Source organism: Pleurodeles waltl, chromosome 4_2, assembly GCF_031143425.1.
Source record: "Pleurodeles waltl isolate 20211129_DDA chromosome 4_2, aPleWal1.hap1.20221129, whole genome shotgun sequence".
NCBI classification, from domain to species: domain Eukaryota; kingdom Metazoa; phylum Chordata; class Amphibia; order Caudata; family Salamandridae; genus Pleurodeles; species Pleurodeles waltl.
Window position 1 is genome coordinate 518,585,094 of NC_090443.1, and position 22,486 is coordinate 518,607,579.

The 22,486-nt window shown below is 49.7% G+C and overlaps 1 protein-coding gene across 1 annotated transcript in view; it reads right to left on the reverse strand.

The window, feature by feature from the left end:
• Positions 1 to 20,558, reverse strand: part of LOC138293036 (flavin-containing monooxygenase 3-like) — a 360,876-nt gene extending 340,318 nt beyond the window's left edge. The window contains exon 1 of the mRNA XM_069232018.1: positions 20,472 to 20,558. The gene's annotated coding sequence lies outside the window, so the exon portion shown is untranslated. The remainder of the gene's footprint in view (positions 1 to 20,471) is intronic.
• Between the last annotated feature and the right edge of the window lie 1,928 nt (positions 20,559 to 22,486).

The window sequence follows — 22,486 nt, forward strand, 5'->3', positions numbered from 1 at the left end:
GACACCAGTGAGGAATCCCAGGACGGATGCAGAGAGGAATTACAATGAGGCCCATGGACGTACTAGGAGGGTGATAGAGCAAACTATAGGTCTCCTGAAGGCTAGATTTTGTTGTCTACATATCTCTGGGGGTTCCCTGGCCTACGGGCCTGAAAAGGTGTGTAGAATAGTGGTGGCCTGCTGCATGCTGCACAACGTGGCAGTGAGACATTCTATCCTGCTCTTGGAGGTGGAGGGTGCTGTATGTCCTGACCAGTTACCTCAGAGAGGTGAGGAGAGTGATGGTGCTGATGAGGAAGGGGAAGGGGAAGATGTCAATTCCAGGACCCAACTAATACAACTCTACTTCCAGTAACTGTGTGGGATTTGGACCTGACATTGGGGTTTGTGACACAAACTGTCAGTGTGCTCAGTCATACGGGGGGGGTTGGTAATGATAGGTGAAACATGGTCCACTTCTGCATGGTACAGATCAAAATGTTCTGCATTTACTTATTGCCAACATTTAGGCACACAGGACTCCCTTCATGCACAGATTTGACAATAAAGTAGTTATCAGCCAGTTGCATCCATACTTCACTTTGTTCACAATTTAACACTGGGGACAGTGTTACAGGTGTGATATGTGTTTTATTGGTTGAAGTGAGTGAATATTGCTATTTACAGTGATGTCAAGTTGTAAGGGGTGGGTGTCCTCAAGACCAACATGGTGGCAGCCTTGTTGGTACTAATGATGGGTCCATCTTTTCTCACACTAGTTCATATTGCCTCTTAGCAATGTGTGGTGGCTGATTGAGTTGGAGGGTTGCTGTGCAGATTGTTGCTGAGTTACTTCTTGAAGGGGGGCTTGTTCTTTCCTGGGGTTCCTGTGCCATATCTTGGCCTGAGGGTCCACTTGGGTGCGTGCTGTTGATCTTTAGGGGATGACATGGTAGGCCCTTGGGCTTCATATGAGGGTAGTTCCTGGGATGTTTCTGCTGATGGTGTAATCTCATGGTGGGTGTCCGGTGCTGTTGTGGGGGCCAGACTGGTTTTGGACCAGCTGCAGAAGTACTCCTGCTATGGTGGCCATTGTGGCATTGTGCTCTTTCCACTGCTCCATGGCCTGTTGGTGGTGTTCCTGCTGCATCCTCTGACTGTGCTCCAGGGTAGACACAATCTGTGCCAGCCTGTCATGGGTATGCTGGTAGGCCCCCAATACCTCAGATATCACATCCTGGACTGCTGCATCCATCCTGTGGCCTCCCCCCTGGGCCACTGCCACCCTTGCACTTTCCCTAGCCCCTTGTGCCTGTGTCCCCTGTACAGGTCTGGCAGTACCACTTGTACTGGGGCCCTTGCCTTCCTGCATGTTGGGAGTAGGAGACTGTGGCCTCTGTACCTGTGTTCTACCAGTCTGTGGCCTGGATACACTGGTGTGGGGACGCTTGCCCTGGGCTGCTGGTCTTGACTGGGTGGTAGGGGTGACAGTGGTTTCCTGGGTGGGGCTGCTGCATGGTGAGAGTCCAGGACTGTGTGAGGGGCCTGCCTGCTCATCAGTGTCCAGGGATCCTTCACCAGTGTCCTGTGAGGAGCCTCTGTCTCCCTGGGGGGCAGTGGCACTCCTTGTCCCGTCCATTAGGGTTGCACGGGTGGTGGTGCCTGTTGGGGGACATAGACATGTTTGTTACAGCTGCATGAACATTTGAGGTGAACAGTACTGGACTATTTTGTGCTGGGGTTATTTTCTGTGGCCTTACAGGGTGCCTTTGTGGGGTTGACACTGCATTTAGCATTGACTGTGGGGTTGCATTGTGGTGGGGGTGTCGTTCCATTGTGGGTACGTGCTGGGGTAGGTGACTGTGCACAGGGGGAGAGATGTGGGTCTGTTAGTTGGTTTGTGGTCATGCAGGGGGGGTGGATTTAGTGGCTGATGCCCGAGTGGGATGTTGGTCCTGGTGGGTGTGGGTGGGGTGGGGTGGTGCATGCATTACAGGTATGGTGTATATGGGGTATATGTTGATGACTTACCCGAGTCCATTCCTCCAGTGAGCCCAGTGAGTCCCTCAGGGTGCAGGATGGCCAGTACCTTTTCCTCCCAGTCTGTGTATTCTGGTGGTGTTAGTGGCGGTCCTCCCCCAGTCTTATGCACTGCGATGTGGTGCCTTGATGCCATGCGCCTAACCTTCCCCCGCAGGTCGTTCCATCTCTTCCGGATGTCGTCCCTGGTGCGTGAATGGTGTCAAAGTGCATTGACCCTGTTCACAGTGGTCTGCTATAGCTCCATCATCCTTGCGATGGGTGTGTGCTACACCTCGGCCCGAATATTTGTGGCTCCACATTCAGGATCTCGTCCACCATGGTCCTTAACTTCCTTTCGGTGAAGCGTGGATGGTTGGGGGTGACACGGTGAGTGTTGTGAATGGTGTCGGGGCTGGGAACGCGGTTAGGGTGCTCTTCTGTGGGTCGGTGTGCATCTCCTGTATGCTGGCGTTTGATGTCTGCCTCTGGTGCTCTCCGTCTTCTTGGCCTGGTTTCGTTGCAAAGGATTGTGGGGTATGTCTGGGGGTGTTTTATGGGGTTATCGATTTGTATCAGGTGTGTGGGTTACACGCTTATCCAATGTATGCACTTCTTGCTGTTAAGTCCACTTGCTGCCCGTGGCGGTTGGAGCCACCAATGGTTGTTCGGCCTCCACTGACCGCCAAGGTGATTTGTGCATCATTATTTGGAGGGTGGGATGTGGGTGTGCTTGGTGGTGGCGGGGTGGGGAGGTCCAGGATTCCCGCCGACAGGGTCATGGCGGGGAGTGGTGGTCTGGTGATTTTTGGCAGGGTTGGGATTTTCGTTCATTACATGGCAGGTTTCCATTCACCACCAACGGCGGGATTCTGTTCCGCCGTGTTCATAATGACCGCCTTAGTGTTTAGCACAAAGCTTCACACTTGGAAGAATAAAGTAAGCAGAGAGTTCTGTACCCCTCAAAGACCAAGAAGGGATGCTGTTCTAACTCCATACAACATGAACATTATTTAAAACAACAGATACTTCCAGAACAGTCATATATCTTCCCACCCCTCCAGGAACCAAGCGGTTTGATCCTCATGTCGCGCATTTGCAACATTACCAGACTTTTCCATCCCACAGAACTTGGGCAGTTACTGCAACCTTGAACATCCCTCTGTTCATGATGCACAATGAATAGGAGGCTTCATTTAGAGCCTCATTTACAAGAATTTGATGCATCAGAGCTGATGCGTCAGATTTCTTGCGCTGCTCTGTCCCCCCTAAGAACTCCATGATTGCGCTCTATTCACAATACAGAGCTACATGGCGCACATTGTCTACAGATGCATCAGAAATTCTGACACATCTGTGGTGCTAAAGTCACACCTTTCTGGACTAGCATAAAAAAATTATCCTACTCCAGGAATGCATGGAAGGCTCCCATTTTAAAATAAAATGGTGCTACGATGGCCGAGGGGCTTGTAAATAAACCCCTAAGTCTTAACATTTCTTGGCTGGATTTCTCTTTTCAGTTCTTACTAGCAAGACAATAATACAAACAATACTCCTTTCTCTAGCTAATGAAACCTTGAGAACACACCTGCAAAACAGAAAATGTGCTGATCAAGCAAAGCGCATTTCAAACTCAAATACATGGTTATACTTGTGCACATGTAACTCAAGAACAAATGCAAACGTAAGGAAAAGCGTACATGATTACACTTTCAAATGTAGCTCTCAGAAAATATACAATGTGACGAAGTATAAATGCAACCGTGAATACAGAATCTTCATGTCAACCTTAGCAATAGCGCACACATTCATAAAACTAATTTCATTAATGCATGTAAACACGCACATACCTTAATATTATTAAGGCACACAGTAAATATAATGCCAGGTGCACACATACAGTTGCACTACTATGACCTGTAATACTGGAGCCTAAATTACCCTTCTGTAAATGCGTGAGGCTGTCTTCGTGCCTGCTATACAGAACAGTGAAAAGAAAGGCAGCCACAGTAGAGCTGTTGAATCTTTGCCGTTCATGGCTTCAGTCACCTCTGAGCAGCAATCACCCCAACCGACTTTGCCAAACTCTGCTGCTTGCAACTTTGATCACCCGGAGTGGCACTGCTGAACCTGTGCCGCTCGTTGTTTCAATTACCCCTAGCAGCTTTGCCAAACTAATGCCACTTGCAACTTTTGATCACCAGGAGCGGCCCTGCTCAACCTTTGCCACTAGCTGCTTTAATCACCTCTGAGCGGCTTTGCCAAACTTTGCAGCTTGCATCTGTGAACACCCTGAGTAGCCCTGCTGAGCCTTTGCCACTCATCGCTTCAATTAACACAATCAGCCTTGTCCAACTTGGCACCATGCAGCTTCGATCACCTGGAGCAGCCCCGGTAGTCATCACTACCAGTGCTCTCCATACACCTGGAGCAGCCCAGTTCAAGCCGGCCGCCACAACATTCTTGAACAGTCCCCACCTGCTTCCCTGGTGACCATCCCCAGAAATAACTGATCTGCTCCCCGAGAAGTGCGCAGCCAAGACAGTACCAAGGTCTATAAAGTCATTGCACATTTGAGCTGAGGAGTCCTTGGCACTACCTCTTTGATCGCATCATTAGATAACAACCTTGTTTTATTTTGAGTCTGCAAAGCAAATATTTACCCATTAACGAATTGGACCTATATTGTGCTGATCTTAAATTAGCCGGATAAGCAAGCTTTACTTTTCTACTTCCCTGTGGATTATTTTTGTGGTGTACCTCCCGTGGTTATTGTGTGTGTGTTGCACAAGTACTTTACACAATGACACACTGCCTTCTAAGTTAGTTCTGCCTGCCTTACGCCAAGCTACCTGAGGGTGAGCACAGGCTAATTAAGTCATGTCATTGCCCTGACTAGGTTTGTGTCCCTACTTGGACAAGGTGCATACCTCTGCCAACTAAAGACCCAATGTCTAACATTGGTGATCAGCAGTGAGGATCGGACTTGTGTTTGTGTAATACCACATAGTAATTTAGTGTACACTACAACTCCATTCTTAGACATACTCTTCCCATTTTTGCCTGACCTGTACCAATTGGCATTTTTCTTTTTGATTTTTTTTCAATTCTCCCTAATTGGCCTTTTTGATTTTTTTTTGCTAAATTATGTCTTGCTCTGGGGAAGCTATACCTGCACCTGCAGTAGTTGCCTTAGGGCTGATCAGGTTGAGATCTTACACTGTGCAACAGCTGAAGGATTTCAGGTGGCTACAATGGGTTTCACCAGGAAGGTAGAACTACAGAAGGCTCTGAGGGCCTGGGCAGAGGCCCAGGTTGCAGGAGAAGACATCACATAGGAGGAGCAAGACATTCCAGAAATTCCTGAGGAGGAGGTTGAGCTGATCTTAGATTCCCATCAGGAAGGGGAAACACCATGGAAAGGGCCAACAGTTTGCCAGAAGCAAGAGTAATTTCCAGACCAGGGAGCAGTATTTCTTTACGGATCATGTCCCCAGAGGAGCGGCAGTCAGGAGGGAGGAGAGGAAACTCATATTGGAGCCTGCCAGATTGGAGCAGGCCTGCACGGTTAGAAAACTGGCTCTGACAGAGAAGAAAATTACCCATGAGCTCAGTTTGGTAAGAGCTGGACATAAGAACCTTGGAAGTAGGGTCCAGCAATGGGAATGGTGGCAGCATATCTGCAGTTTCTTCAAGTGCCTCTAAGATCCACATGTGGTGGCCAGTTTCATTGTGGGGAATGATGTGGATAAGCCTATGAACTGGCTTTAAGAGTGCACAGGGTCCCTGAGGAGTTCTGGGGCGGTAGTCTCTGGTGGTACATGCCCCCGGTGAGGAGGGACACACTTCTTACTTTAGAGGTGGGGGACCAGACCAACTACCCTGCTATGAAAGCCATCTTACTCAAAAAGTTTGTCTGACACCTGAAAGGTATAGGCAGAAGTTTAGGGCCAGTCGCAAACTCAACACACAAACATGAGTACATTTTCTATACTACACTGGTAAGGAACTGAAGGGAGGGTGAAGGGCGGCAAGGTGAGTGATTTTGATGGGCTGTACAATTTGTTTTTGAAGGAGCATATGCTTGATAGTTGTTTTACAGAGCTATGCCAAGACCTGGTGGATAGCAAGCTGACTGAAACCAGGAAGCTTGGTGAGGAGGCGGACATCTAGGTCACCACCACAGTGTCCTCAAAGGTATCCTGAGGAACTCCCAAAAGGGTGGTCAGGGTTCCCACCAGAGGAAAGAGGGGAGGTGGAGATTGGAGACAGGGGGGTCGGTTTTTAGGGTTCGGGGGGTGGGGAGTGGGGGTGGTTCTAGGTGTTTGGGGGGGTAGGTGGGGGTTGTAGCAAGGAGGGTGGGGCCTGGCGACTGACATACAGGTGACAGGAATGAGAATTCCAGTCACCCGTATGCTTTCCGCCAGAGATTACCAGGCGGGAAATCCCTGGTGGAAATGGGAACATTATCCCACCGCCGGTCTGGCCTCCATCACCGGGTCGAAAGTGCCTACCATCGGCCCGGAGGTCGAATCTGGCCTGGCTGCGAGTAGTAGTGAACTGCCTGCTTTGCAGCCAGTTCACTACTATTTTTATCATATGGCGGTCTGAAACACCATGCTGCTTGCGGTAATGACCGCCAGCGGTGCGGTCATTACCGCCATGTTTAAAATGAAGGCCTATGTGCCATCCAGTACTACCAAGTATAGGCAAAGGGTTACCGTCAATGGGAAAGGTGTTGAGGCTCTGAGGGACACAGGTGCCATTATGACTATGGTACTAGCAGCATTCTGCCATCCTCCCAGTAAATGTGATAGCCCCCAAAGGCATTACCTGCTGCTTTGGCTTCAGCCTGTTGTCTCATTCCCTCAAGAGTTGGACACTCCATATGTGCCCCACAGAACTCCTTCTTGGTGGATGCTCCTTTCACCTGCCAGTCTGCAGATATAGGCAGGTCGCCTAGGGAAGAAGTACCTTCCTCAGTGGACTCTGGGGTGGCCTCCGCAGGTGCACCATCCATCTCATTAGGGTTACACCCAAGGGCCTGTTTACCTGGCCCTTTGCCTTTCCCCTTTTTCGCAGCTGGTTGGGCCACTGTTCCAGGCACCAGACCTTCTTGACTCCCCTTCTGGCCAGCCATGGATCTTGTGATAGCACAGACCCAGTCAGGTAACCCTAACATCTCCACATGAGCCTTGAACTGTTCCTCCTTTTCTCCTTTCAAGCAGAGGACACTATGGCCCTCATTACAACCCTGGCAGTCGGTGATAAAGTGGCAGTAATACCGGCAACAGGCCGGCGGCCCAAAAAAAATAGAATTATGACCATGGCGGAAACCGCCCACACAGACAGCCACTTTAACACACCGACCGACATGGCGGTAGCAACAAACACCGCAGCAGTAGCCGGCAACAGCCAGGCGGAAGACAATGTGCCTCCCACTGTATTACAAAAGGCCTATCCGCCACCTTTTCTGGGGCGGTACCAACGATATCAAAAGCACGGCGGAAACAGTACACAGAAGGCAAAGGACTCACCTCTGGAGACTCAGGGAACAACCACGACGCCATGGAGCCCGAGTTGCACATCTTCCCCATGAATGTATACCTCTTCATGCATTACAAACAGCAACACAGGAGAAGACGGCCACAGTGAGTACTGCCGCCTAGCACACAAGGGAGGGTGGAGGAAAAAGAGAGTGGCACACACACGCAACACTCAACACCCCCAACACCAAACACACAAACAGATGCAATAACATCACATATCTACCCCGTACCCCTCAGGAATAATGCAAGGACAAAAGGAATAGATTAAAGTGAGTGTAATAAGATAAAATAGTAGAATTTGTGCTTCAAAATCAAAACAGTATATACATATATACAAAAGGAGGGACACTGCCCAGTCCTCAATGTTCGTGGGCCACAGTGCCACTACACATAGGCCAAGGCCCCACTTTACTCCTTCAACAACACAGAGAGAACATTGCAGGGGCATCAGGTCGAAAATGCACAGGCACCTCAGGGGGACGGGGAACGGGGGGGGCACCTCAGCCGGAAGATGGTAAAACAACACTGGTCCTGGAGGGGGCAACATGCCCTGTGTGATGTCCTGGGGATTGCAAGGCCACAGTCACTCAAGTGGGGGGCTTGTCCACTGGTTCTGGAGGGGGCCTTGTGCCCAGTGTGCTTCATCCTGGCAAAGAGGGGGTGAGTGGATGGCTTCTTCCACTGGTTCTGGAGGGGGCACAGGGGCCTTGTGCCCAGTGTGCTTCATCCTGGCAAGGAGGGGGTGAGTGGATGGCTTCTTCCACTGGTTCTGAAGGGGACCTTGTGCCCAGTGTGCTTCATCCTGGCAAGAATGTGGTGAGTGGATGGCTTCTTCCACTGGTTCTGGAGGGGGCATTGTGCCCTGTGATGCAGTCCTTGGGGAGTGCAAGGTCACAGTCTCTCACCTGGGAAGTCACACCTACATGATTTGCAGGGTCCAGGACGCACTACAGCCCATGGAGGCAGGACTACACACTGCCCGCTGGTGGTGATGGCTGCTCAGTAGTGGCAGTGGCGGTGCTGGTGTGGGGGATGCCAGTGGTGGGGGGAGGCTGCAGCCCTTCCCCTGCAGCCTTGGACGGCTACCCAATGGGGCTGCTGCTGCTGGCAGTGGTGCTAGTGGCGGGGATGCCAGTGGTAGGGGGAGGCTCCAGCCCTTCCCCCAAAGCCTCAGACGGCTGCCCACTGGGGCTGTTGCTGCTGGCAGTGGTGGCGGTGCTGGTGGCAATGCTGGTGGCGGTTCTGGCGGCAGTGCTGGTGGCGGTGCTGGTATTGGGGATGCCAGTGGTGAGGCCTGCAGCCTCGCACATCTGTACCTCCATGGTTGGTGGTGGGGGCTCAGAATCAGTCTGAGCACCAGGCCTCCTGTCCTTCCTGCCTGCAGGTGCAGGCCCCTTGCCCTTCCCTTTCGCAGCTGGTGGTGCCTCCTTGCCCTTCCCCTTGGCAGCTGGTGGTGCCTCCTTGCCCTTCCCCTTGGCAGCTGATGGTGCCTCCTTGCCCTTCCCTTTGGCAGTTGGTGCAGGCAAACTGTCAGTGCTGATGGCTGGTTCCCTGGAGCCTCTCCCACCTGCAGTAGCTGCCGACACTACTTGGCCGTGGACTTGGTGGCTGAGGTGCTCGCCTGGGTTCTGACCACCTTGGCCCATCATGAAGGACAGGGGGAGGGGTAGGGAAGAGGTCAACGGTGGAGAGGAAAAGCTTCTTAAGGACACTGGGGCGGGAAGAGGGTAAATGTTTGGGAGTGGAGGAAGAGGGAGTGGTTGTAGGAGCTGTCTGTCTGCTGTGTGAGGTGGATGGCTGATGGGTGTCTGAGTGCTTGCGTTTGTGTACTTTGGGAGGATGGGGCACAGACACAGTTGGAGAGGACGCAGGGGACGTGTGCATGGATGTGGGGGTGGTGACTGCCAGTGAGGGGTGTGTAGTGATCGGCGTGATGGTGATGGGGTAGTGAATGAGGATGTAGTGCATGCAGGTGTGAGTGGAGACGCTACTGGGAGGGTGGTGGAGGACGAGGAGGAGGGGGACACATGGAGGCAGTGGATGTTGGTATATCTGTATCTGGATGGTGTTTGTGTGAGTGCCTGTGGGATGATGTGTGGTGCTTGTGTTTGCCTGAGCCACTCCTGTGTGTAGTCTTGGGTGCATGCTGGTCTGAATGTGTGCTTGGGAGAGGTTGGGGTTGAGGGGCATGGGACTGGGTAGAGGAAGTTGGAGGGGGGAGGCTAGAGACAGGGACAATGGCTGCCATCAGGGAGGAGGGCAGAGCCTGGATTGATCTCTGTTGGGCCACCATGCCAGAATGAATGCCCTCCAGGAATGCATGTGTTTGTTGCAAATGGCCTGCCAGCCCCTGGATGGCATTCACAATTTTTGACTGCCCAACAGAAATGGATCAATAGCCTCCTCACTGAGGGCAGCAGGGCTAACTGGGGCAGGGCCTGAGGTGCCTGGGGCAAAGGAGATGCCCACCCTCCTGGGTGAGCGGGCTTGGAAAACTCGCTGAGGGGCTGCTGGGAGGGCAGTGCTGGTACGAGGGTGGCGGCTGTGCCTGTAGTTGGGGTGGGCACAGAGGTGTCCACCACGACCAGGGAGAGTCCATCGGAGGAGGTATCGCTGTCCAAACTGTCTCCACCTGTCTCCGCTGTGGTGTTTCCCTCGCCCTCCGTCCCACTGGTGCCCTCACTGTCGGTGGATTTGGCCTCCTGGCCCCGGTGGGATGCAGCTCCCTCCGTCGCAGGTGCCTCTGCTACTCCGCCAGATGATGCTAATGCACATAAAGACAGGGTGACAAAACATAAAGGGGGGGAATAGACAAAGGATACACTTGGTCAATGGCAGCAACAACACCACCGTTGGTGCACATGACACACACAGACACGGGGAACAGCCCTACGCACTAGGCAATGCACTAACAGTCACAATACTAGTCACCAGGCCATGGACAGGAATACCTAACGACAATAGCAGCATACCTGAGACCCACAGACCCCTGCCCAGTAGTGGATGCCTACTAGCTTCGTTGGAGGTAGTTTACATAAGAACTAACAAGGGACCTACCCTGAACTATTCGGACTGGCCTAGGGGCACCCACAGGCCCACATACCCCACCCAGTGTCCACCCCACCAGGCGCAAGTAGTATATTTGGAACCTGTACTCACCCCCTTGTGTCTGCTGTGATGCCCTCAATGTAGAAAAGTACCATCTTGCCTGGCATGTTACCACCATATTTCACTGTACATATGTTGTTTTAGTGTATGTGCCACTGGGACCCTGCCAGCCAGGGCCCCAGTGCTCATAAGTGTGCCCTGTATGTGTTCCCTGTGTGATGACTAACTGTCTCACTGAGGCTCTGCTAACCAGAACTTCAGTGGTTATGCTCTCTCTGCTTTCCAAATTGTCACTAACAGGCTAGTGACCAATTTCACCAGTTCACATTGGCATACTGGAACACCCTTATAATTCCCTAGTATATGGTACTGAGGTACCCAGGGTATTGGGGTTCCAGGAGATCCCTATGGGCTGCAGCATTTCTTTTGCCACCCATCGGGAGCTCTGACAATTCTTACAGAGGCCTGCCACTGCAGCCTGAGTGAAATTACGTCCACGTTATTTCACAGCCATTTACCACTGCACTTAAGTAACTTATAAGTCACCTATATGTCTAACCTTTACCTGGTAAAGGTTGGGTGCTAAGTTACTTAGTGTGTGGGCACCCTGGCACTAGCCAAGGTGCCCCCACATCGTTCAGGGCAAATTCCCCGGACTTTTTGTGTGCGGGGACACCATTACACGCGTGCACTGGACATAGGTCACTACCTATGTACAGCGTCCCAATGGTAACTCCGAACATGGCCATGTAACATGTCTAAGATCATGGAATTGTCACCCAATGCCATCCTGGCATTGGGGAGAAAATTCCATGATCCCCCGAGTCTCTAGCACAGACCCGGGCACTGCCAAACTACCTTTCCCGGGGTTTCACTGCAGCTGCTGCTGCTGCCAACCCCTCCATCAGGATTCTGCCCTCCTGGGGTCCAGCCAGGCTTGGCCCAGGAAGGCAGAACAAAGGACTTCCTCAGAGAGAGGGTGTTACACCCTCTCCCTTTGGAAAAAGGTGTCAGGGCTGGGGAGGAGTAGCCTCCCCCAGCCTCTGGAAATGCTTTGATGGGCACAGATGGTGCCTATCTCTGCATAAGCCATTCTGCACTGGTTCAGGGATCCCCAGCCCTGCTCTGGCGCGAAACTGGACAAAGGAAAGGGGAGTGACCACTCCCCTGACCTGCACCTCCCAGGGGAGGTGCCCAGAGCTCCTCCAGTGTGCTCCAGACCTCTGGCATCTTGGAAACAGAGGTGCTGCTGGCACACTGGACTGCTCTGAGTGGCCAGTGCCAGCAGGTGATGTCAGAGACTCCTCCTGATAGGCTGTTACCTGTGTTGCTAGCCTATCCTCTTTGCTAGGTAGCCAAACCTCCTTTTCTGGCTATTTAGGGTCTCTGCTTTGGGGAATTCTTTAGATAACGAATGCAAGAGCTCATCAGAGTTCCTCTGCATCTCTCTCTTCACCTTCTGCCAAAGGATCGACCACTGACTGCTCAGGACGCCTGCAAAACTGCAACAAAGTAGCAAAGACGACTACTGCAACCTTGTATCGCTGATCCTGCCGCCTTCTCGACTGTTTCCTGGTGGTGCATGCTCTGGGGGTAGCCTGCCTCCTTTCTGCACCAGGAGCTCTGAAGAAATCTCCCGTGGGTCAAAAGACTGCATCACCGGTCCTCTGGGTCCCCTCTCAGCATGACGAGCGTGATCCCTGGAACTCAGCAACGCTGTCCAAGTGACTCCCACAGTCCAGTGACTCTTCAGTCCAAGTTTGGTGGAGGTAAGTCCTTGACTCCCCACGCTAGACTGCATTGCTGGGTACCGCATGATTTGCAGCTGCTCCGACTCCTGTGCACTCTTCCAGGATTTCCTTCGGGCACAGCCAAGCCTGGGTCCCCGACACTCTAACCTGCAGTGCACAACCTTCTGAGTTGTCCTCCGGCGTCGTGGGACTCCCTTTTGTGTCTTTGGGTGAGCTCCGGTTCACTCCTCTTCCAAGTGCCTGTTCCGGTACATCTGCGGGTGCTGCCTGCTTCTGTGAGGGCTCCTTGTCTTGCTGGGTGCCCCCTCTGTCTCTTCATCCAAGTGGCGACATCCTGGTCCCTTCTGGGCCACAGCAGCATCTGAAAACCCTGACCACGACCCTTGCAGCTAGCAAGGCTTGTTTGCAGTCTTTCTGCGTGGGAACACCTCTGCAAGCTTCTTCACGACGTGGAACATCCATCCTCCAAAGGGGGAGTTTCTAGCCCTCTTCGTTCTTGCAGAATCCACAGCTTCTACCATCCGGTGTCAGCTTCTTTGCACCCTCAGCTGGCATTTCCTGGGCATCTGCCCACTCTCGACTTTGTCGCGACTCTTGGACTTGGTCCCCTTGTTCCACAGGTACTCTCATCTGGAAATCCACTTTGGTTGCATTGCTGGTGTTGGTCTTCCTTGCAGAATTCCCCTATCACGACTTCTGTGCTCTCTGGGGAATATAGGTGCACTTTACACCTATTTTTCTGGGTCTTGGGGTGGGCTATTTTTCTAACCCTCACTGTTTTCTTACAGCCCCAGCGACCCTCTACAAGCTCACATAGGTTTGGGGTCCATTCGTGGTTCGCATTCCACTTTTGGAGTATATGGTTTGTGTTGCCCCTATACCTATGTGCTCCTATTGCAATCTACTGTAACTTTACATTGCTTGCATTACTTCCTTTTGCTATTACTGCATATTTTTGGTATTGTGTACATATATCTTGTGCATATTTGGCATCCTCATACTGAGGGTACTCACTGAGATTCTTTTGGCATATTGTCATAAAAATAAAGTACCTTTATTTTTAGTATATCTGTGTATTGTGTTTTCTTATGATATTGTGCATATGACACCAGTGGTATAGTAGGAGCTTTGCATGTCTCCTAGTTCAGCCTAAGCTGCTCTGCTATAGCTACCTTCTATCAGCCTAAGCTGCTAGAAACACCTCTTCTACACTAATAAGGGATAACTAGACCTTGTACAGAGTGTAAGTACCCCTTGGTACCCACTATAAGCCAGGCCAGCCTCCTACACTCAAGCACCCATCTAGCTCCAGATAGGCCACCGCCAGAAAGTGGGCCATCAGGGGGGGTCAGGGTTCGAAGGGCACCCTTTCCTCGTTGGGAGGCCATCCCCAGCTGGCTCTCTGCCGTCTTCCTTGCCCAGTGCCTCAGGTCCTCCCACCGTTTGCGACAGTGGGTGCTCTGCCTGCTGTAGACCCCCAGGGTCCGCACGTCCTTGGCGATGGCACGCCATATACCCTTTTCCTGATGGGCACTGACCTGCAGAAAAAGAAACATAGTCATACCGTCCGGCCTGTTACATTCATGGCCCACCATAGCCCTCACATCCCCTTAGGCACAGACATTGCCCACCATACATGCACCACGCTGCCCAGATCCCTTCCACCAACCCCCCCCCACATGGCCCTCACACACAGCATTCCTGCATTCATGCCCCATGCATCATGCTCACAGTGTACTCACCTGTTGGTCTGGAGGCCCATACAGTATTCAGTACTGGGGTAGGACCCCATCCACTAGTCTCTCCAACTCTGCAGCGGTGAAGGCAGGGGCCCTTTCCCCCGTGACATGAGCCATGGTTGGTTCCAGACACAGGTCACTTGCAGTGTAGGTCCTCTCCTGTTGAAAGTTAGGTAGCAAGTGAGTGAACAGATAGAAAATGGCGGTCACGTCCACGGCGGTGCGTACCGTCACCGGTGGTGTACATCACCATTGGCCGCTGTAACCCATAGGGTCTAATGACAACCAATGAGGAGTTGCACTGCGGTACTCGACCACCTCCCGCAACAGCGCACAACGCCAGCGGCATTACCTCATTTCCACATGTCCATCCACACAGGACAGGCGGACGCCATTTTAGGGGGGGGCAGGCCATGGCACCTAACTGCGTCACATTTGGGCCTATCCAACGACATACTTTTACAGTCACAACATGCAATGCAGTGCAGAGTTTGGAAATGTGGAATACTGACCAGCTGCTCACCATTTTGCCCCCTAGATTACAACCGCTGCAGATGAATAGGAGATGGAGACACCCCCCCATGTACAGACCCTTGTTGGACTTGGCAACAATGGAGGACAGGCACATTATCCTCAACTATAGACTGGATAGGGCCACAATCACAGAGCTGGGGGCTCAATTAAGCCTGACCTGATATCTGCTATCCGTCACCCCACTGGGATTCCCCCTCTGGTACAAGTCCATTTCTTGGCAAGTGGCTCCTTCCAAGTGACAGTGGGCTTGGCAGCAGGAATGTATCAGCCAATGTTCTCAATAGTGTCTGCCTGATTAAACACATGTGCAGCTACATTGTTTCCCCCCAGGTGGAGGATTTGGCCACAGTGAAAGCTGACTTCTATGCAATGGGACATATCCCCAACATTATTGGGGCTATTGATGGTACACATTTTGCATTTGTCACTCCCCCCCCCTGGAGAAATGAACAGGTGTTCAGAAATCGAAATAGCTTTCACTCGATGAATGTGCAGATAGTGTGTCTGGCGGACCCGTACATTTCCCATGTCAATGCAAAGTATCCTGGGTCTGTGCAGGATGCCTTTATCCTGAGGAATAGCAGCATCCCATATGTGATGGCTCAACTCCAAAGGCACCTGGTGTTGCTAATAGGTGAGCCCATGGTTCCCACCCAGTATATGTTGGTGTATGGGTATGGTGTTGGCCATAAGGGTTAATGTTTTGCTAACAGGTATCCCTCGATATTTTCAGGTGACTCTGGTTACCCCAACCTCTCATGGCTGCTGACCCCTGTGAGGAATCCCAGGACAAGGGCAGAGTAACGTTACAATGAGGCACATAGGCGAACAAGAATAATAATAGAGAGGACATTTGGCCTCCTGAAGCCAGGTTTCATTGCCTCCATCTAACAGGTGGATCCCTGTACTACTCACCCAAAAAGGTGTGCCAGATCATTGTGGCATGCTGCATGTTGCATAACCTTGCCTTGAGACGCCAGGTGCCTTTTCTGCAAGAGGATGAGGCTGGAGATGGGCGTGTGGCAGTAGTGGACCCTGTGGATAGTGAAGATAAGGAGGCAGAGTATGAGGTCAACAGAGCAGCTATTATACAACAGTAGTTCCAGTGACACATAGGTAAGACACTGTAACTTCACTTTGCATTGACAGTTTTGTATTTGACATTGTACATGGCAGGCAGATTCTACAAATTCTATGGCCACTTACTGTACCCTTTGGCATCTCTATTTTCAGATATCTGTGCCCCACTCTGGCACCTGGTGTGTTGACTGCAGCCTACTCCAGGTCATCCCTATGTATTTATTCCTCTACATTCGTATTGCAGTGTTTAAAGCTTGTTAAACAAATACTTTGTTCAATCATTTGACAGACTCCCTACTTGTATTTTTTAAATGGTTTTTATTTAAATGCTAAGAAGTAGAGGGGGTAGGTTGATGGTTGAGGAAAGTCCAGGATAAAGTCCAGTCTATTGGTATCACAGGTGCATTGTCCAAGGGGGCATAGGAAGTGGAGCAATGGCAGTTCAAGGTGGACAGTGTGACAGAGTTGGACACAAGGGTGACAATCAGGAGAGTCTTATTTCCTTGTGGAGTCTTGGCAATGTTCTCTAGCTTCGGCATGGATCGCAGGGACCGTTTGTAGGGTGGTTCTCCTTCTGCAGGGGGAGAGGTGCTGGTGGCCTGTTGGTTCTGTGGTGGGGCCTCCTGTCCACTAGCGGCAGCAGAGGTGGAGGGCTGTTCATCGGTTTGCTAGTGTCAGGGGCCCCATGGTGTGCCACTGCCTCCCTCATGGTGTTGGCCATGTCTGCCAGCACGCCTGCAATGGTGACCAGGGTGGTGTGGATGTCCTACAGGTCCTCCCTGATCCCCAGGTACTGTCCTTCCTGCAGCTGCTGCGTCTCCTGCAACTTGTCCAGTATCTGGCCCATCGTCTCCTGGGAATGGTGGTATGCTCCCAGGATGTTGGTGAGTGCCTCATGGGGAGTGGGTTCCCTGGGCCTGTCCTCCCCCTGTCGCACAGCAGTCCTCCCAGCTTCCCTGTCGTCATATGCCTCTGTCCTCTGAACCATGTGCCTACTGCCACTGACCCCAGGTCCCTGATCTTCCTGTGTTTGTGGGGTTACCCAGGGTCCCTGTAGTGGTGACACACTGCTGATTGACGTGTCCTGGGGATAGAGGTATGGGCCCAGTGGGTGGGTACTATGGTGTTGTTTCCTGAGGGGGGAGGCTCTGTGGTGGTATGGGACTGTGCCTGAGTAACGGACTGTCCGGAGATCCCTGATGGGCCAGGGTGGTCATCCAGATCCAGGCGTCCAGAGCTGCTGTCATCACTGTGGGCCTCTTCTGGGGTAGACTGAAAGTTCCTGGTACCTCCTCTCCGGTAACATTGGGTGGGGGACCTGTGAGGATGTAAATGCATTGTTATTGTTTCTGTGCGTGTCATCTTGTGCATGGGTGTGTTGCCCTGTATGGTTGTAATTGCCCTGTCAGCTTTGCCTTGTGTGAGTAGTGATTTTGTGGGCTAGGTGATTCTCTCTAATGTGCATGCTTTAGTGATGTGTGTCCACGCAGGGCTGTGATTGATGTCCATGCATTGGTGTTTCATGCAGGGCTTGGTATTGGGATGGGTGGATTGTGATGGTGGGGTGTATGTGAGGTGGTGGGGTGATGGGGGTGAGGGTAGGGGCAGGGTATATTATGGCATGCAGTTAGGGGGGTGATAATAATAGAGATTTGACTTACCAGAGTCCAGTCCTCTTGCTACTCCTGCCAGGCCCTCAGGATGCAGTATTGCCAAGACTTGCTCCTCCCATGTTGTTAGTTCTGGGGAAGGAGGTGGGAATCCACCGCCAGTCCTCTGTACAGCTATCTGGTGTCTTGCAACCACAGAACGCACCTTCCCCCGTAGGTCATTCCACCTCTTCCTGATGTCATCCCTTGTTCTTGTGTGCTGTCCCACGGCGTTGACCCTGTCCACGATTCTCCGCTATAGCTCCATCTTCCTAGCAATGGAAGTCTGCTGCACCTGTGATCCTAATAGCTGTGGCTCTACCCAGATGATTTCCTTCACCATGACCCTTACCAGCGGTGTCTTTGTGGTGCCATGGGTGTAGTGGGTGTGATGTGTGTGAGGGTGTGTGTGGTGATGTGTTGGGGGGTGTGCTGTAAGGTGTGTGGATGGTGTATGGTTGATGGTGTTCTGTGGCTCTGGTTCTGTGGGTGCTCTTTGTGTGTCTCTCTCTCTCTGTTGTCAATTTATTTGAGTCATAAAGGGTTGTGAGTAGTGTGTGTGTGTATTATAGTGTTGTGGGTGTGGTGTGTGTATGTGTGTCAGGTGTGTGTAGTAATGTAGTGTTGTTTTGTTAGTGTGTGTGTATTTTGAGTGCGGCGGTATGTACCTCCAATTGTTTACCGCTGTTGAATGTCCGCCGCGGTGATTTGTGGGTCATAATGCTGTGGGCATAGTTCTGTTGGTGTAACGATGTGGGTTTTGCTATCGCCAGCTTATCACCGACTTTTGGGCTGGCAGATTTGTGTGTGTGGCTGTATAGTGACGGATTGCTATGTGTGGGTCATAATATGGGTAGCGGTAAACGGTGGTGGCGGCGGTATGTTGGCTGCAGTAGGCATGGCGGTAAGCGGGACTGACCGCCAATGTCATAATGAGGGCCTATGTCATTATTTAACAAACAGTCCACAGGCATGGCAGGGATTACAGCAACTCTCAGATGACCTGAAACCCCTCCCAACTCCAATGGAACCAAGGTCACTGGATAAACCCTCTCTGTTGTCAGCCACCACAACTTGGTGGAATGCATTGGGAGTCATCTGCTCTGAGGAGTGCATATAAGTGGGGGCCCTCACCATTGTTTGCAGGGAGCCCCCTGAGGTTTTGTTATGCCACTGGCTGTAAGATTATATATTTGTCATTGTATGGCGATCAGAACAGGAGCTGCAGTTTTAAAAATTCCCTTATTTTACTAAGTGTGGTACGAAAAAAATTTGTGAAAATATTTTCAACATCATCAAAATGCTCTTCTAATTTTACTGCAGTTTAGAAACTTTTCGCTTTTCCATACAGGGTTTTAATGATGGAAATTGAAGAGCCCAGTGTACCCCACTGAATTGTGTGACCCTGAAATAATCCTTCTAGTTTAATGAGTTTTAGTTCCTGAGCAAGTGCTAGAGAGTAGTACTAGGGGATATATTTAAACAAGCATATGAAGCATTTGCAAAGCCAGTAGGTCTCGGCGAAGCGAAAGCTATTGGTTTAGTTTATTTTAGCTGTGTTATAGAGCACTATGGTAGTACAATATGTTTAAAGATTTATTCCGAAATGCTGTGAATCAGTAATTATTCTTTTGTTATTTATTAATGTGTGAGAGATGGTAAGAGCTTTTAAATAAAATGTGCAATGGAAGGCAAGTAGCAACGTGTACGTTGGTTGTCCAAGGAAGAATTATGATATAGTGAACACTTCACTTTTTAATGTGGAGCAGGAGGTTCTTGTTATAGAGAATGGGATGGGAAGTGGTAGGATATATTTAAGGTGGATAATTGGCAGTGTGATAGTAAAAATGCATCATGTTTAGTTGAGAAGATGGTGCAAATTAGTTAATGTGAACATGTCGAAAAGATGAAGGAAATTTCCCATGTAACATTGCAAGTGAAGAGAGGTGGGAAGCACATTTTGTTATGTCAGAGGAAACAGAATGTGGCATAGTGTATATATAACAGGCAAGCTGTTCCATAAATGTGATAATGTGTTCTTGAGCTAAGAATGCATGCTATTTGTTTTTAAAAGCACAGCAAAAGTGTGTTCTTGAAGCTCATTTATTGGCAAAGTAAAGTTGAAAATAAAACTTAGGTTGTGGGTGAGGTGCAGATGCAATGTTTTTTAAAGCTGCCGAACAAATGAAGGGCAGCATTGTCTGAGGTGGAATAAAGGTACATTTAAAGCTGAATGTAAATGTTGCTGTCTTGGTTGCTTTCTGTACTCCCATAAGCTAAAATAAGTGAAGGGAAACATTTTGCAGTATACTTTGCACACATCCTGTGTTTTTGCAGCCACAACTATTTTTTAAAGATGTCTAGCATAAGAGTTGAAAGGTAGCATTGTTTGAGGGAAATACAACTTATGTTGTGGGGGTGCAGTCACAAACAATGTTTAAAGCTGTCTAACTTAACTTAAGAAATGAAAGGCAACACCGTTCAAGGTTGAATTAAGGTAAATTTAAAGGTGAATGTAAATATTGCCCTGTTGATCTCTTTTTGGACACCCATAAGCTAAAATAATTGAAAGGTAAGATTTTCCGGTGTTCCTTACACACATTATGTGTTTTTGCAGTCACAACTATTGTTTAAAGCTGTCTAACATAACAACCGAACGGCAGCATTGTTCGAGTGGAATAAAACCTAGGTTGTGGTTGAGATGCAGTCACAAATATTGTTTAAAGCTGTATAACTAAACACATGAAAGGCAGCATTGCCCGAGGTGGAATAATGGGAAGTATGAGAGGACAGAGGAAAGGTTCTGGTTCTGAGTCTGCTGCATGCATGACGAGTGGGTATGGACTCTAAAGTAAGACTGGCACAATAACCCCCTAAGTGATTTGCCCAGAATCACAGGATGCTGAGCCGATGCAGAGACTCAAACCTGGTTCTCAATTCCAGAGTTGCCAGCTCTGGCTGTTAAGCCACATCCTCTCACTAGCACTCTGATGCCACCATGTCCTTGGTTCGTGCTCTACACTGGTAAATAAACATAAATATATGTATATGGCACTCACTCACCTCTAACTTTCTCTTATAGAAACCTCTTCACTCCAGCGTCCCTCCTGCCTCCACAGCTACTTTGGTGTGGCTCCTGCACTGTAAGTGGTTAGCAAAAAAAAGGTAAGAGCCAAAGCAACTTTATTCTAAAGTAAATAAAAAAAACAAGAGACATTTTAACCCCTTCACTGCCAGGCCTTTTCCCCCTCACGTGCCAGGCCTTTTTTTGGCTATTTGGGGCAGTTCACACTCAGACCCTCACAACTTTGTAAAATGTTTTTTTTTTCTTTTTTAGAAAAAGGGAAAAAGGGCTTCAGAAGAAGGCTTGTGGTTTTTTCCCTGAAAATAGCATCAACAAAGGGTTTGCAATGCTATAATCACCACCTTCTCAGATATCATGAACAGGCAGACTTGAATCAGAAAACCCAATTTTTCAACACAATTTTGGCATTTTACTAGGACATAGCCCTTTTTTAAAATTTTTTATGCTTTCAGCCTTCTTCCAGTTAGTGACAGAAATGGGTGTGAAACCAATTCTCGATCCCAGAAAGCTAAACATTTCTGAAAAGTAGACACAATTCTGAATTCAGCAATGGGTAATGTGTGTAGCTCCTACAAGGGTTTCCTACAGAAAATACCAGCTGAAATAAAAAGATATTGAAATTGAGGTGAAAAAAACAGCCATTTTTCTCCATGTTTTACTCTGTAACTTTTTTCTGCAATGTCAGATTTTTTAAAGCAATATACCGTTCTGTCTGCTGGACTCTTCTGGTTGCGGGGATATATAGGGCGTGTATGTTCATCAAGAACCCTAGGTACACAGAGCCAATAAATGAGCTGCACCGTGCAGTGGGTTTTCATTCTATACAGGGTATACAGCAATTCATTTGCTGAAATATAAAGAGTGAAAAATAGGTATCATCAAAACCTTAGTATTTCGTAAATGGGCACAGGATAAGGTATTGAGAAGCAGTGGTTACTTGCACATCTCTGAATTCCGGGGTGCCCATACTAGCATGTGAATTACAGGGCATTTCTCAAATAGGCGTCTTTTCTACACACTGTATTACATTTGGAAGGACAACGTTTAGAGAAAGACAAGGGGCAGTAACACTTGTTTTGCTATTCTATGTTCCCCCAAGTCTCCCGATAAAAATGGTACCTCACTTGTGTGGGTAGGCCTAGCGCCTGCGACAGGAAATGCCCCAAAACACAACATGGGCACATCACATTTTCCCAAAGAAAACAGAGGTGTTTTTTTGCAAAGTGCCTATCTGTGGATTTTGGCCTCTAGCTCATCTGACACCTCGGGAAACCTACAAAACCTGTGCATTTATGAAAACTAGACACCTAGGGGAATCCAAGATGGGGTGACTTGTGGGACTCTCGTCCGGTTCTGTTACCCAGAATCCTTTCCAAACCTCAAAATTTGGCTAAAAAAACACTTTTTCCTCATATTTCGGTGACAGAAGGTTCTGGAATCTGAGAGGAGCCACAAAATTCCTTCCACCCTGCGTTCCCCCAAGTCTCTCGATAAAAATTATACTTCACTTGTGTGGGTAGGCCTAGTGCCCGCGACAGGAAATGCCCCAAAACACAACATGGACACATCAACATTATCAAAAAAAAAAAACTAACTGTTTTTTTGGGGATGGGGGCACCTGCGTTTTTGGTCCTGGGCTTAGTAGCCATATAGGAAAACCTACAAACCCAAACATTTCTGAAAACTAGACACCCCAGGGAGTCCAGGGAGGTGTGATTGCGTTGATTCCCCAGTGTTTTCTTACCCAGAATCCATTGCAAACCTCAAAATTTGGCTAAAAAATAACACTTTTTCTTCACATTTCGGTTCTCCCAAGTCTCCCGATAAAAATGATACCTCACTTGTGTGGGTGGGCCAGGTGCCTGCAACAGAAAAAGGCCAAAAACCTGTAGAGATTGAGGGGATAGCACAGGGAGTTGATAAGCACATATTTTTCTTTTATACATCTTTAGTCTGACTCTACTTTGGGGACCCACACAAGTGAGGTTTCATT